The sequence below is a fragment of the Ptychodera flava genome, unplaced genomic scaffold (genome assembly GCF_041260155.1).
Source record: "Ptychodera flava strain L36383 unplaced genomic scaffold, AS_Pfla_20210202 Scaffold_35__1_contigs__length_1935909_pilon, whole genome shotgun sequence".
NCBI lineage: Eukaryota > Metazoa > Hemichordata > Enteropneusta > Ptychoderidae > Ptychodera > Ptychodera flava.
In genome coordinates this window covers 516,821-532,579 of record NW_027248357.1, presented here as the reverse complement: position 1 = coordinate 532,579, position 15,759 = coordinate 516,821, and the positions used below count along the sequence as shown (strand labels likewise).

The following is a 15,759-nucleotide window of genomic DNA, read 5'->3' as shown; positions in this document are numbered from 1 at the left end:
GTTTGGGATCACCTAGTATGATCTGCCATATTTTTGGTCTTACTCTCAATTTTAATTTTTGTCCCATAACATGAAAAATGCTTCCCAAAATAGTTGCACATGTTGACAATCATGTAAAATATGGAGTAAAGTTTCTTCTTTGTTCTTGCAGAAAGAACAAAGAGCATTATCAACTGTGGGTATGTTCATTTTACTTAGTCTAGCATTCGTATACAGGATTTTGTGTAAAATTTTAAACTGAAATTCTCTCAACTTACAGTCGATAGTTACCTTAAATGGAAGATGATAAATTTCGTTCCAGTTAGTAACATTGATTTTAAATTATGTTCAAAATACAGTTCTGATTTTGGTGGTATAAAATTAATGTCATTAATCAGCTGTGTGATTACTTTTATATTACACAGTTCCACACTGATTGACCTGTGTTTCGATACAATTTTTACTTCATCTTCATCATCAGCTGTACTTTGCTGATTCACTTGTATGTTGGCTGGGATAACACTTTTTAGTCCAAACCATTTCAAAATGGATGATTGAGGGATACCATTATTGTGTACAGAATCCCAGTCCCGCTTTTGGCCATTTTCGTTGTACAATTGTTCTAAATATAGGATTCCTGCATCTACAAAATCCTGGTAAAAAATAGAACGTTTTCCAATCAAAATGTCCTTATTGTTCCATAAAATAGTTTTTCTTGGATTCAAATTATTTTCACAGTGTGGTTTTTTCAAATTCAACTCTTCCCATGTTTTCAACATACTGTAAAAGAAACCAGTGATTTTCAATGGCAGTAATTCTACTTTAAAATTACATTTCAGTAATAACTTTAAACCTCCAACTGGTTTTAGTAAACTAGTAAAAAATAGTTTCCATGGGTGGTTATTTTGTTCATTAAAACACCTTCTGATCCAATCTATTCTTGTGGCATTATACATTGCAAAAATATTTGGCATTCTTAGTCCTCCATTTTCTACATTTCCTACCATTGTGTACTGGCAACCTTATCTGGACCTTTCCATAGAAATTGAAATAACATTTTGTTAATTTCTTTTACTTTGTTTTTAGGAACCATAGTCATACTCATAATATATTGAATTTGGGACAGGGCTAATGATTTAATTATCTGAATTTTACCAAGTAAGGTGAGATCTCTAGTTTTCCACATGTTTAACCCTTTCACCACCGTGGTTTGTCCCAAATCCATTGTTTTCTATGGTAAAGCTGGACCTGTATACAGGGAACTGGGGGTGAAAGGGTTAAGGTAGTGTGCAGTTTTTCTATTGGTCCAATAGTATTCAGCTTGCCAGCTATCTCATGGTCGTGTGATACATAAACACCAACAATTTTTATAGGGCCTTTTGGCCATTTTACCCGGAGGGGAGTTTTCTTCGATTTTTTCATAGTACTAGCCACATGGCTTCAGACTTATCATAGTTGATCTTCAGACCAGAAACTTTATGGAATTTTTCAAGAAGACCAAAGAGATGTTTTGCAGATTTTATGTCATGCAAGAAACATGTCAAGTCATCTGCGAATGTAGCATTTTTTATCTGTTGATTATTTATATTTATACCTCTAATATTGTTATTGTTACGCATTGAAATCAAAAACAATTCCAAACTCAGAATAAAGAGAGCCGGAGAAATACAGTCTCCTTGTCTGACACCTCTGCCCAATGAGAAGTACCCAGTGGATGTACCTCTATTCATTACACAACTGGAGATGTTTCTGTACAGTGATTTTATCCATTTTATGAAACTTTCTCCAAAATTAAAAGACTTCAATGAATTTATCAAAAATTTCCATTCCAGACTATCAAATGCTTTCTCGAAATCTATGGTTAGTAGAAGTCCGGGTAGTTTCCTCTCATCTGTATATGTCATAATACTTTCAACCAGTCTTATCACATCCCCAATGTATCTATTTTTAACAAATGCAGACTGTGTCTCATGAATTATTTTTGGTAACACTTTATGTAATCTTTTAGCCAAACATTTTGTAGCAATTTTATAGTCTGCATTGAGTAATGACACTGGCCTCCAATTTTTTATATATCTACGATCTTTTCCTTTTTTCTCCAAGAGAATGATCACTCCTTGTCTTTGTGATGTAGAGAATTCCCCTTTTTGATAGCTGTGATTTAAGGCATTCACTAAGTGATTGCCAAGTAGAGGCCAAAAATGTCTATAAAAGTCTGCCGTGAGACCATCATTGCCTGGCGTTTTATTGTTGGGCATTTCTTTCAAACTATCCATGCTTCATCTAAAGTAATCAAACCTTCACAAAGATCAGACTCTTCCTGAGAAAGTTTTGGAATATTTGGATTGTTTAGAAACAGATCCTCAATTTCTGCAGTAGCAGTGGGGTCACCAGTCTGAGATCTAGATGTATATAATTCTTTATAAAAATTCAACATTTCATTGTTTATGCTTTTAATATCGTTCAGAGGTGTATCATCTTCCATGAAAACAACTTATTTATTTCAGATTTTTTTCCATGTGCCCTCTCCAACCATAAGAAGTATTGTTACTTTTTTCCCCCATACTCATACCAGTTACATTGGGATCTATTATGCACCCTTCAATAATATGATCCAACTCAGTCTGGAGGTCATCCAGTGTGCTTTGATATTGATCAGTAGTATCATCAGTGGGGTTGTTGCCAAGGTTTCAGCCAGCTTTTTCAATTTTTGTTCAAGATGAAAGATTTTTTGTTTTCTTTCTCTTGCTTTCTTTTTGCTAAACTTCATAGTCATTTCTTTAATTTTAAATTTAACCCAATCCCACTTTGTTCCCAGGTCAACGATTTCTTGATCATTCACCCACTGAGGAAAATTCTCTTCTATTAGTTTTATGTAGTCTGCATCTCTCAGCAAGCTATTGTTGAATTTCCAGTAAGATGGACCTCTTTGGATTTCTTCCCTTTGTAATGTCAACACAATGGCTGAATGGTCCGAGAAAACACAGGGCTCAATTGTGGTATTACTTATCACTGATTGCAAGCTATCATTAATTAGAAAATAATCTAGTCTACTCTGAACTAGAGTAGGGTTGAAACGTTTCCATGTAGGCTTTTTTTGTGGGGTTTAAAACTCTCCAAATGTCAATCAAATCAAATGCCTCTAGGATCTCCTCCAGTGCTTTCATTGAATCATTCCAAGGAATTGGATCCCACCATATCTGTCAAGATTGATATCTCGTACAAGATTATGGTCCCCTCCCCAAATGATAACACTCTCTGGATCTGTAATAAAATCCTTTAGTTGTGTGAAAAGTGCACCCAAGAGGCAATGTGACTTGTCTGGTCATTAGGTGCGTAAGAATTAATCAGTATGTGGTGTTTTTCATCAATAACAGCATCCATAATAAGAAATCTCCCCTCTGGGTCTGAATAAAGTTTATGTATATCAAAATTAATATTCCTAAAGATCGTAATAACTCCCCTGCTGAGATTTGTACCATGTGAGAACTCCATATGTCCCCGTAATTGACTGGACCAGCGATTCACAGTTTTGCATGTGCTATGGGTTTCTTGAAACATTATTATGTTGGCATCACTGTCTCTCACCCATTTAAATACCTTTTTCCGTTTTTTGTACCCACCGAGGCCCCTAGCATTCAATGATATTACTTTGATTTTAGACATACCAAATCAGTTTTGTTTCTTTCATGTTTTCCCAGATTTTAGTATTCATAACTCCTTTTTTGTCATAAAAACAGAACAAACACAAAACAGGACTAAACGGACAAACATAAATCAGATAAATACCTGACGTGACAAAACTACATTAGAAAAACAAACATAAAGTGTCTGTGGTTGATGGTACCACAGACGTGACCCATAAACACCTTTTGGTCTATATACCATGTCTCAGACACAGGCTCCTACCCTGATCATCATTACAATAGTAAGATTTTGTAAAAAACAGCAAAAATAAGAAACTCTTTCAATAACAGTTTAACCTCGATTAGAAAATCTGCGTGTATCGTTTTAAAGGTTGTATTCGACCGGACGGCGTCGATCGAAAGAACAGCAAATAAATAGGAAACCGAAAGCGCTAAACAACAGTTGGGTTTCAACACATACTTTTCAAAGTTACAGAATCTGTTGAACAGCTACAGTGTAAACTACACAAACAACTCAATACTTTCCTGAAGTATCACTATCATGATCTGGCGCAAACTATTCAGTTCATGTTGCAAATCAGATGCAAACAGTCAGTTCTACAGTTCTGCTCCGCGGCGCTGTAGTTCAATCGTATGGCTGACCGTTGATATAGAGTTTGCCGTTTACGAATCTTGGCCTTTTACCTTGTTCATAGGCTTTTTTCATCACATCTCCTAGTTCACACTTGCGCTTGTAGTCAGAGGGGCACAGATCCTCCGTGACAAAAATGCCTGATCCTTCGAGTGCACGTCTTGCTTTCATCAACACCTTCAGTCGCTCTGGGCGCTTCATGAACTTTACGATGATGTGGCTCGGTTGACCAGCACCTCCCCTTCTGTTTGCTGTTGCCTTTCCTGTGCGCGCGCGGTGTGCGTTTTCCAACATGGCGGTGGCGTTTTCGAATCCAAGTTTATCTTCAAGTAGATCTGCTAATATTTGTGTACAGTTCTCTCCCTCTCTCTCTTGTATCCCTCCAAAGCGGAGATTGAAACTTCTGGAGTACCGCTGCAAACGGATATTTTCTTCAGTGGTTGTTTTTAGCTTGGAGTCAGAGCCTGGATAATGAGTTCGAGATCTTTGATGCGTTTCTCTGTGACCACGTGGTCGTTCTTCAATTCGTCGATGTCCTTGGCCGAGTGCTCTAATGACTTTTCAAAGTTATCTTGTTTTTCCTCGATACTTACAAGTCTTTCTCTGAAGTGTTTCTGTTCATTTGCGACTTTATCTATCTTTTCTTCCATCCTTTGGAGGGTGGCCTTGACGAACTGTTCGAATTCACCTTTGCCGTGGTCGTGCATCTTGTCGGTTGTTCTCGACTGCTCTTCGTCATCCGTCCGATCCGAATTATCCTGTTGGTGGTCACGTGCTCTGGCAGTGGCATGGCTGTTGAAGTTGAGAGTCTTCTGTTGAGTTGTCTTTGTGCTCTCTTTACCTGATTTTCCTTTCGGTGGCATAGTTTTCACTCCTTCAGTCGATGCTTGCTACTTTTATATGTCCTTTAGTGGTAAAACTGTTCTGGATAATACTGGTTGTACTGTATATTTTACTGGGTATTTCGGAGCAACACGATCAGTGGTGCACCGCTCATGTCGGTGACCCCTGACCTCCTCCATGTTTGATCTTAATTCTGCTGATATCATTCTAGTCTATTAAAGGGACAAAGTCGGCCATTTTTCATGAATTTTGTTTGATACGAGATACTACTTATATTGTTTGACATGTTGAAAGATACTGAATGAATGGGTGACAATGCATATATTCAACCCCGGTTTAAGACACGATACATGAAACCTTCGCGAAAATGAATTAATGGTCATGACCATTAATTCATTTTCGCGATGGTTTCATTAATTGTGTCTAAAACAGGGGTCGAATATATGCATGGTCACCCATTCATTCAGTATCTTTCAACATGTCAAACAATATAAGTAGTATCTCGCATCAAACAAAATTCATGAAAAATGGCCGACTTTATCCCGTTAAGATTATTGTTTTGTTTGCACTGGAAGGGGCACAAGAAAAGGGAATGCCTGACACTCTACAGGGTTCTCCACGGTTTGTGATTTTATAGGGCGGCTAATTTCCATAATATTAGCATATCATTTACATATAATTAGAATGTTTCTTTTAATTTTTGAAAATTTACTTTAGAACATAAAAATTGGACAGAGCCTTTTAAATGTATCACTTTTATTGAAAACTTAAAATTATCATATACTTAAAGTATATGATAATTACTTCAAAACAATCGTCTTTATTTTTTTTAATGTATTCTCTAACATTTGAACAAAGATATAAGTACTATCTTTCTCTCAACTTGCTGACCCTCCGTTTCAAGTAATTATAGTTTTCCCAAATGACACTTTGATTAAAGGAAATGACTCTTCCGCTTGACTGTTTTTGATCAAAGGCAAATGAACCTTGTGATCTCCAAAGTCTGAGCGTGGACGTACGGTAGACCATGATAGACGTCCATATGGGTGGACAAAGGCATGTATCCCCCGGGCATGTATCCCATCGTCGGCCGATTTGCAAACAGTTGGAAAGAGTAATAGAAAGGGCTAAATGTAAGGCTAAAACCATCTTTATACAATTCTGGTCGCTGTATCATGGAACTTATACCGAGTAAGAGTTGAATTGTGGTACCGGTGAACTCCTATATTGCAAACGTAGTAAGCTTATACGAAGCTGTGCACAACCAAGACGGAAACAATATCTCCCGCCCGACGCATTGTTATTCAGAAAAGCCTACCGTGATTTCACAGTTTTGCAATCATAAGCAGTTCAAACCACACCGTCTCCTACCTAGTCTGCGTAAGCTGAACTTCTAGTGCTAAACAATATGCACGGATCGGACCGCTATCGATAGCCGCGATGGCAGCTAACTTGAAAAGGCCGCCATTTTGACATCTCCGTACAACTTACAAGGGAGAGTACCTTTGTCCAATAGAAAGGCATGTTTCATAGAGCAAGTACACTCAGCAACGAAGCCTTAGCATTATGAGCATAGACAAATATTTCCGTATAGTACAAGATTGCTGATTGGCTAAGACCGGAAGATTCCATTTAGTTAGGAGGATAACTTTCGATTGATCATGCACAGCAGTTCGCTGTGAGAGTTTCGTGTACGCTGTAGAAAAACTTTGTTGTGCACCAGCAAATTGCGTCTATATTAACACCTTCGAAGTTCAAATCCTTTGAAATTGCATACTCACCGTTGTGGGTGGAGGGACGGTGCATGACTGTAGACTTTGCGGAGTCCCCCAGCGTGCGCGTAGCAGAACAGGACATTAGCAATGATTTTTTGGATACACGTGTTTGATCAGATCGGTACTTTGACAAACTCCGCTTCAAAAAAAAGGTGTGAAACGATTTCCATTTGCCATAACTAAGTGTCACCGTCAAGATTACGAAGTGTGAACGACCTACCATATTTATAGTACATTTTAATCACGGCAAGTACGTAAGTTGCTCGCTAACAATTGACAACTACGAGCTTCGTTTCCATCAAAAACAAAGGGGCGGCGTTTCCAATTGCAGGGGCGGCACATTAGCTAGAGGGGCGGTCACCAAAAACAGAGGGGCGGGCCGCCCCTCAAAAACCCCCGTGGAGAACGCAGCTCTTCCTACATGCCTCTCCTTTGGCATGCTTTCATCTAACACTATCTGCTACATATCTTGTTCGTCAGAAACTTCCTCAGGCATATTATTCTGGAATACTACAGGGGAAAGGGTAAGATGGTTGCATCTGTGTTGTCACACAGAAAGATACTGATTTTTTTGCAAATGATGTAAAAAAAGAATTTACATGTTAGCGTTTCTAAGAGAATGACTGCTTCAGTTGCTTTCCAAAAGTATATGGTATTTGTAGTAGATGCAGAACATGATTTTTGTGGTTATTTGACAGTGCTTTTGAAAGTTGTACTGCAATATGTAATCATAATTTATTCAGATTCTTCACATAATTGCAGGCAACCTTCAAGGGTACATATAAAGGAGAAAAGTGTCTAATTTCTCGTAGTGTCACTTATGACTCGTTTAGTCCACAGTTTGAAAGTCGGCATCACTTAGATACCGCCCCTTCCTATCAGTGTACCTATTCAAGTCAGTAAGCCGAATCCCTTGGCATGGCTCAGTTACAGCCCCTCCCCACAAGGTACCAATTCAAGTCAGTTAGAGCGAATCCCTTGGCATGGCTCAGCTACAGCCCCTCCCCACCAAGGTACCAATTCAAGTCAGTTAGAGCGAATCCCTTGGCATGGCTCAGCTACAGCCCCTCCCCACCAAGGTACCAATTCAAGTCAGTTAGAGGGAACCCCTTGGCATGGTTAAGCTACAGCCCCTCCCCATCAAGGTACCAATTCAAGTCCGTTAGAGCGAATCCCTTGGCATGGCTCAGCTACAGCCCCTCCCCACCAAGGTACCAATTCAAGTCAGTTAGAGGGAACCCCTTGGCATGGTTAAGCTACAGCCCCTCCCCACCAAGGTACCAATTCAAGTCCGTTAGAGCGAATCCCCTGGCATGGCTCAGCTACAGCCCCTCCCTACCAAGGTACCAATTCACGTCAGTTAGAGCGAATCCCCTGGCATGGCTCAGCTACAGCCACTCCCAACCAAGGTACCAATTCAAGTCAGTTAGAGCGAATCCCCTGGCATGGCTCAGCTACAGCCCTCCCTACCAAGGTACCAATTCAAGTCAGTTAGAGCGAATCCCCTGGCATGGCTCAGCTACAGCCCCTCCCTACCAAGGTACCAATTCAAGTCAGTTAGAGCGAACCCCTGGCATGGCTCAGCTACAGCCCCTCCCTACCAAGGTACCAATTCAAGTCAGTTAGAGCGAATCCCCTGGCATGGCTCAGCTACAGCCCCTCCCTACCAAGGTACCAATTCAAGTCAGTTAGAGCGAATCCCTTGGCATGGCTCAGCTACAGCCCCTCCCTACCAAGGTACCAATTCAAGTCAGTTAGAGCGAATCCCTTGGCATGGCTCAGCTACAGCCCTCCCCACCAAGGTACCAATTCAAGTCAGTTAGAGCGAATCCCTTGGCATGGCTCAGCTACAGCCCCTCCCCACCAAGGTACCAATTCAAGTCAGTTAGAGCGAATCCCTTGGCATGGCTCAGCTACAGCCCCTCCCTACCAAGGTACCAATTCAAGTCAGTTAGAGGGAATCCCTTGGCATGGTTCAGCGACAGGCCCTCCCCACCAAGGTACCAATTCAAGTCAGTTAGAGCGAATCCCCTGGCATGGCTCAGCTACAGCCCCTCCCCACCAAGGTACCAATTCAAGTCAGTTAGAGCGAATCCCCTGGCATGGCTCAGCTACAGCCCCTCCCCACCAAGGTACCAATTCAAGTCAGTTAGAGCGAATCCCTTGGCATGGCTCAGCTACAGCCCCTCCCTACCAAGGTACCAATTCAAGTCAGTTAGAGCGAATCCCTTGGCATGGCTCAGCTACAGCCCCTCCCTACCAAGGTACCAATTCAAGTCAGTTAGAGTGAATCCCTTGGCATGGCTCAGCTACAGCCCCTCCCAACCAAGGTACCAATTCAAGTCAGTTAGAGGGAACCCCTTGGCATGGTTCAGCGACAGGCCCTCCCTACCAAGGTACCAATTCAAGTCAGTTAGAGCGAATCCCCTGGCATGGCTCAGCTACAGCCCCTCCCTACCAAGGTACAATTTCAAGTCAGTTAGAGTGAATTCCCTGGCATGGCTCAGCTACAGCCCCTCCCAACCAAGATACCATTCAAGTCAGTTAGAGTGAATCCCTTGGCGTGGCTCAGCTACAGCCCCTCCCTACCAAGGTACCAATTCAAGTCAGTTAGAGCGAACCCCCTGGCATGGCTCAGTTACAGCCCCTCCCTACCAAGGTACCAATTCAAGTCAGTTAGAGGGAACCCCTTTGGCGAAAAGTTGTCTCAAAAGTTATTCAGAGTAACTTGAGTTACGCCAGCCATGGAAAAATAAGTTAGTTTTTTCCATTAACATTTAAAAATCCTTGGATTTTGAATATTTTTGAAAGAAGTATCATTTGCATAGCATTCAGTAATCCTACCTTGACAGTGTCTGACAAGAGAATGCACTGCCATAAATCTCTTTGACAGTTCAGAACTAGAAAATTTGATAATGAAGCTGTGAGAACAGACACCAAAACAATCCTCTTCAATGGAAACAAACAGATAATTTCCTTTTGATGAAGCATATTTTGCTCAGCAACACTTGCTGTCACCATGACAATACTATAACAGTATATTGAAAAGCACCCTTATGGAAAGCCAAAGTCTACAGTAGATGACAGTAGATCTAAGGACGGTCTGAAGTAGACTTTATGTAGATCTACATCAGGGTTTTGTATGAAGAACCAAAGCAGTTTGTCTACATGAAGCTTTGTCTACAGATATTGTCCACACCAGACATGACTATGTCTACAATTTGACTAACTTCATCTACGCTAGATCCACACTTGATCTACCATCCAATCTTAGAGAGTTTCATCAACAAAGGTCAACAAAGAGTCATCTACTTTTACTTCAAAAGCACAATCTCGTCTACATTTAAACTAAATCTTAAATTATATCTACAGTACTGTGTGAATTGCTGCACGTACTATGTCAAACAAGTCATCGTTGATGACACAGTCCCCACTTGTAAATGGGTACTTTGATTACAGGTCCTCAGAGAGGATAGAGTCCTCTTCATTAGGTCTGTGATAAAAATACTTTGATACAGATGGCACTCAATGGCCAAGAATGAGTTCCATGGTGATAAAAACATAAAACCAATGTAGGCCACTATCCTAAAGGTCATTAAATGAGTCAACTGGGAATTAGTTGACAGGATGTTGCAAAACATTTTTTCATACTATCCTAACACTAATAGATTATCACCGGTACCATATTTCATAAAGTTTGATGCAGTATTTACAACACTATGAGATCAACATCTGTATCAAGTTTCATCAAATTTGACGCTGTATTTGTGGATATATCACTCTAATTAGGAAAGTTCATTACATATGCAATTACAAATTAATTAAAATGACACTGATAAATGTCTTTTTTCACTGTTAAAGCAATGTGACTTAACATCTGTACAAAGTTTCATGAAATTTGATGCAGTATTTCTTGACATATCAGCCTAATTATGAAACTTCAATATATTGACTGATACTATTACATGACGCGAAACAAATTGACGAGCATGTATGAAATAGGTCAATGTCCTTGTACCAACTTTGAAGGATACTGGTGGAAATATGTTGAGTTATGGCTCAGTACATGAGAAAATCAAAACAAAATCGCCGCCACGCAGCGATATTTGATCTTACTGTTTAAAAAATCAACACGCATATGTCATGACATAAGTCAATGTCAAGGTACAAACTTTGAATAAAATCAGTTGAGACTTGCCAGAGTTATGGCTTTCAACATGAAAAAAACCATAACAAAGTTGCCACCATGTGGCCATATCGGACCATATCAAGAAACAAATCAAGTACATATGTATACTATTAGTCAATGTCCTTGTACCAACTTTGAATAAATTCCCTTGATACATGTCTGAGTAATGGTTCAGTACATGAAAAAATCGTAACAAAATGGCCGCCCTGGCAGCCATATTGGATCGTAAACATAAAACAAATTGACGTGCATATCTATGACATTGGTCAATGTCCTTGTACCAACTTTGAATAAAGTCGCTTGAAACATGTCTGAGTTATGGCTCTTTACATGAAAAAATTGTAATAAAATGGCCGCCTGGCGGCCATATTGGATCGTATCAGAAAACAAATTGACGTGCATCTGTATGACATATATAGTAATCCTTGTAGCAAGTTTGAATGAAATCGCTCCAGGCATCTCTGAGATATCTGCGTGAACGGACGGACGGACGCACGCACGCACGCACGGACATGACCAAACCTATAAGTCCCCCCGGACGCTGTCCGTGGGACTAACAATCCAATCCCTTCAAATTCTATGATTAGCAAACTGCAGGCTCCATAGCAGAAGGCATCAGTAAAATGTCTAGACATTTTACCTGACATTTGAATATTTACTGTACAACAATAGAGAGAAGAAATTAGTGAAATATTTTTTTTTCACCTAAAGTAAAAAAAATGGAATTAATCAATGAATATGGAGTGGGGGGTTCTGAGGGTCACCTCTATCCTGTGGGCTTCCTGTATTATTAATATGAAATAAATGTAAATTACTGTGAAATCACTACATTCATATTGTTTAGACAAAAGTAAAATTATGCTTACTGCTGAAAAATAACTGCATGTACAAGACCTTGGAGGCAATGGGTATAAGTTCAGATTGTGAAACACAATACTTTGCCTTACTGAGTTTGTACATGCATGTACATGTGCATGGAGTATTGTTTTAACTCAAGTATGCCAAAATTAACTGATGGATAAAAATATTATTTTAATTGGGTAAAAGGCACGCAGCATCAAATAATGAACAATTATGACTCCACTTTAACTCAAGGAGCACACATGCAATATATCAAAGGGATCCAACTGCAGTTTTCTGGTAAAGTTGAAATACCAAGTTTTCCCGTATACATGTACATGAAATCTTTGAAAAAGTGACTTTAAAGTGAATCACAAATTTAAAACAATAAAAATCAGTATGTTTTATTGATACTTTCTTCATGTGGGTCAATACAGTTGCATCTCTAATTCTTAAGTTTAATATAGCTGATTGACTTTAATTTTGAGAAATTTCTCAGTTTGATAACCAACAAACAAACAATGAAACAAACCTGTTTGCCAGCTGCTTTTAATGATCATTTTTGTTTTAAAAAATAACATAAAAACCATCTCGTATAAAACTTTCAAGTATTATTAAGTTAAGTCACTTCTGAATCATGTGAAAATCAGCAGCCGCGGCCATTATCTCGCAGTCAAATTACAAATAGTTTTGTTATCATTGCCACTGGAGTGGAATCTACGGATTTAAACCTGCATGCACACGCGTAGACAAGACCAATTATGTTAGCAAAAGCATTTCAGTACATGTATAACACGAGTCAACTTTAAAAATTACCAGTACTGCTTAGAAGTAATTTCTTCACCTGGATGATGTATTCCGTAGCATTTTTATGAAGAGTTCATGTACTTTAGATCTCCCAACGTCTCTCGCATTTGTAGAAAGCAAATGACCTAAACACATTTCAACTTCCGGGTCAACTGTGAAAATTGACCTTGTGCGCATGTGCAAACAAAAGGCGCCATGTTTTAACGGCTCAGTCACACAGTCCTAGATCAGAGAGAGAAGCCAGTTCACCGCTCCTGTTACTTCGACAAAACTTATTTTTCAAGCACATTTTCGTCATCTGTACCCCTTTTCCTGCCAAGTCCATATTTCACCAAGAGGTCAAGATGGTTAAAATTAATGAAACACAACATATTCCAAATGGTGCATTTTAACATAATACTGTACATTTGAAAGTTGTAAAAACATAAATACTGTAAACTTGATTTTTTTGGACTAAAGATGCTATATCAGACCAAGCCAAGTGGGTGAAAATACGTCATGTTTTGGCTCAATACCGCTTTTTACTGACTTGGCTGATGGGGAAGTTATACTGTCTGGCAGGAAAAGGTGTACACCTTGGAAACATCTTTTTAGCCACATCAATTGTTATATGCACAGAAAGTGTTCACAGAAAGTGGGTGACATCTGCTGGACCAAGGATCCTGTCAAAACACTTGGTGTTTACTTTGGGCATGATGATGAGTTGTGTAAGAGACTTAACTGGACAGATAAAATACCTGCCATTGAAAACTTACTAGCGTCATGGAAAAGACGCCATCTTACTTTATATGGTAAAATTCTCGTCACAAAATCTTTACTACTGTCAAAAATTGCATACTTGTCATCTGTCATTTGTATATTTGCTGTAAAATTCAGATTCTTAATGATAATTTTGTTAAGGGTAAAAGGAGAATTTCAAAAAGGGTTCTCCAAAGAGAATACAACTATGGCGGTCTAGAGCATGTTAATGTACAATTTAGATAAAAGCAAAGTATGCCAATTGGGTTAAAAGACTGGTTGAAAGTAGTGATGCAACACGGTCTGTTTTACCATGGTCCTTTTTTCAGTTAGATAAGTCGACGAATTCATTACAACAATTTGTTGTGTGGCGTAAGATTCCAAGTCAAGTTCTGTCAATTTTACCAGACTTTTATGTGAAAGTTTTGAAAGCATGGTATAGTGTAAACACCAGTCATAACACTGTTCAACACTTATTACTTGATTGGTCTCACAAATTTAATTGTTTTTATGCCAAAAATGTTGGAGATGACTACGGTGTTGTTATCAATGATTCAAAACTATCACTCACTAAACTGACTTGTAAGACACTTTATACAAAACTTTTACAGCAACATTCAATCCACACCAGTAACAAACTTCAAAAATGGTTTCACAATCTTCAAGTTATGCCAGGTTATACAGATGCTGAATGTTACATTATTTGGAAACGTGTGTATACCATTACTAATGAGATAAAGTAAAGGTCATTCCAATGGAAACTTCTAAATCGTTTACTTCAGTGTAACACATATTTGTACTCTTGGAAGCTGAAAGATTCCATGTACTGTCCAGTATGTCTTCAAGTACATTCCTTGGAGCATAAATTTCTAGTTTGTAAAATCGCTGAAAGGTGCTTGACAAAGGTCAACAACATTATCTGTAATATTACAGGAGATACCCTACGAGTGACGCCTCTTAACATAATTTTTGCTGATTCTTTTGCAAACATCAATTCAAAACACTATAGCTTTGTCCTGCAATTTTTGATTTTACTGGGTAAATGGAGTATCCATAAATATTGGATATTTCAGACAAACACACCAATTGAAGTTATATTAAAGATGAATTTACCTTAAGATACAACTTAGAGAAGAAAATATATTATAGAGCAAATGTAATGGAATATTCGAGAAAGTTAATAATTTGATTTGAAAGTATTATTTTTTTCCCCAATTTTTCTCGTAATAATTTCCTGTTATTCTGTATTTCTTTCATATATATATAACATAAGGCATTTTAATAAAAGATAAAAAAAAAGAAAGTGTTCCGATCGTGAATGACATCGAGTTGAGAGATAGGTTTGCATCAAACAGCAGCAGTGCAACTGATAATGCAAGGTAGGCCTGTGAGGTAGGCAAGGTTTGTTGATCTGTTCCAATACCACGACCATATAAATTTGATTGTGTAACATGTAGAATATTGCAGTTCTAAATTTTTGAATAAAGCTTAAGAAATGTACAGAAATGCTTCAAGCTGTATTTAGTCATGTTATAACAGTTTAGAACTATCTTCAAAATTTTGAGTAAGCTGGCACGGTGTTACTACTCTCTATTTCGAACTTAATACCACTCATCGGTTGTTGAATGATTGCTTTTGGTAGTGTGAAATATTTCATGTTATGTAAAGGTACATTAATTGATAACATGGTCTTCTGTGAAGTTGCCACCAAATTACATCGAGAGGGTGTGGTTGAGACATGTATGAAGTTATCGTCTTTACACACAGCAGGTAATACTGCATATAGGATGAAAGCTGGTCTGATCCAAATTCCAATATTGTGATACTCATAGGGATGTGGATCCCTATATCCTGCGTCAAATCATTGCCATTGGTCAATTTTTAATGCCAAAAAATTCATTGATATGTTAACATACTTGCATTCTCATATTCAACACTTTTGAATGATCTCCATGCATAATTAATCTACTTGTTCTTTTGTCTAAGCCATATCTCATCTACTTTTGATTTACATGAACTGAGTGATCTACTGCAGATCTACTGTAGATCTACAAGGTGTCTCATCTACTTTTGTGCATACTAATGAGCTAGTAGATGAAGCTGTAGATCATCTAATTTTTGTCTACATCATCGTCTACATTATGTCTACATCTAATCTACCAGCTGACCTATGACCTAATTAGTATGCAGAAAAGTAGATGAAGCAATAGATCTACAGCCCAATTAAAATAAATCTTTGTAGATCTACCGCAGACTGGATGTAGTTAAAAAATTTCCGTAAGGGCATGGATAAAAACAATTACTAGACTA

At 38.5% G+C, this 15,759-nt stretch overlaps 1 protein-coding gene across 1 annotated transcript in view; it reads right to left on the bottom strand.

The window, feature by feature from the left end:
- The window catches only part of LOC139127705 (small G protein signaling modulator 1-like), a 276,762-nt gene that overhangs the window by 4,303 nt on the left and 256,700 nt on the right, over positions 1-15,759 (bottom strand).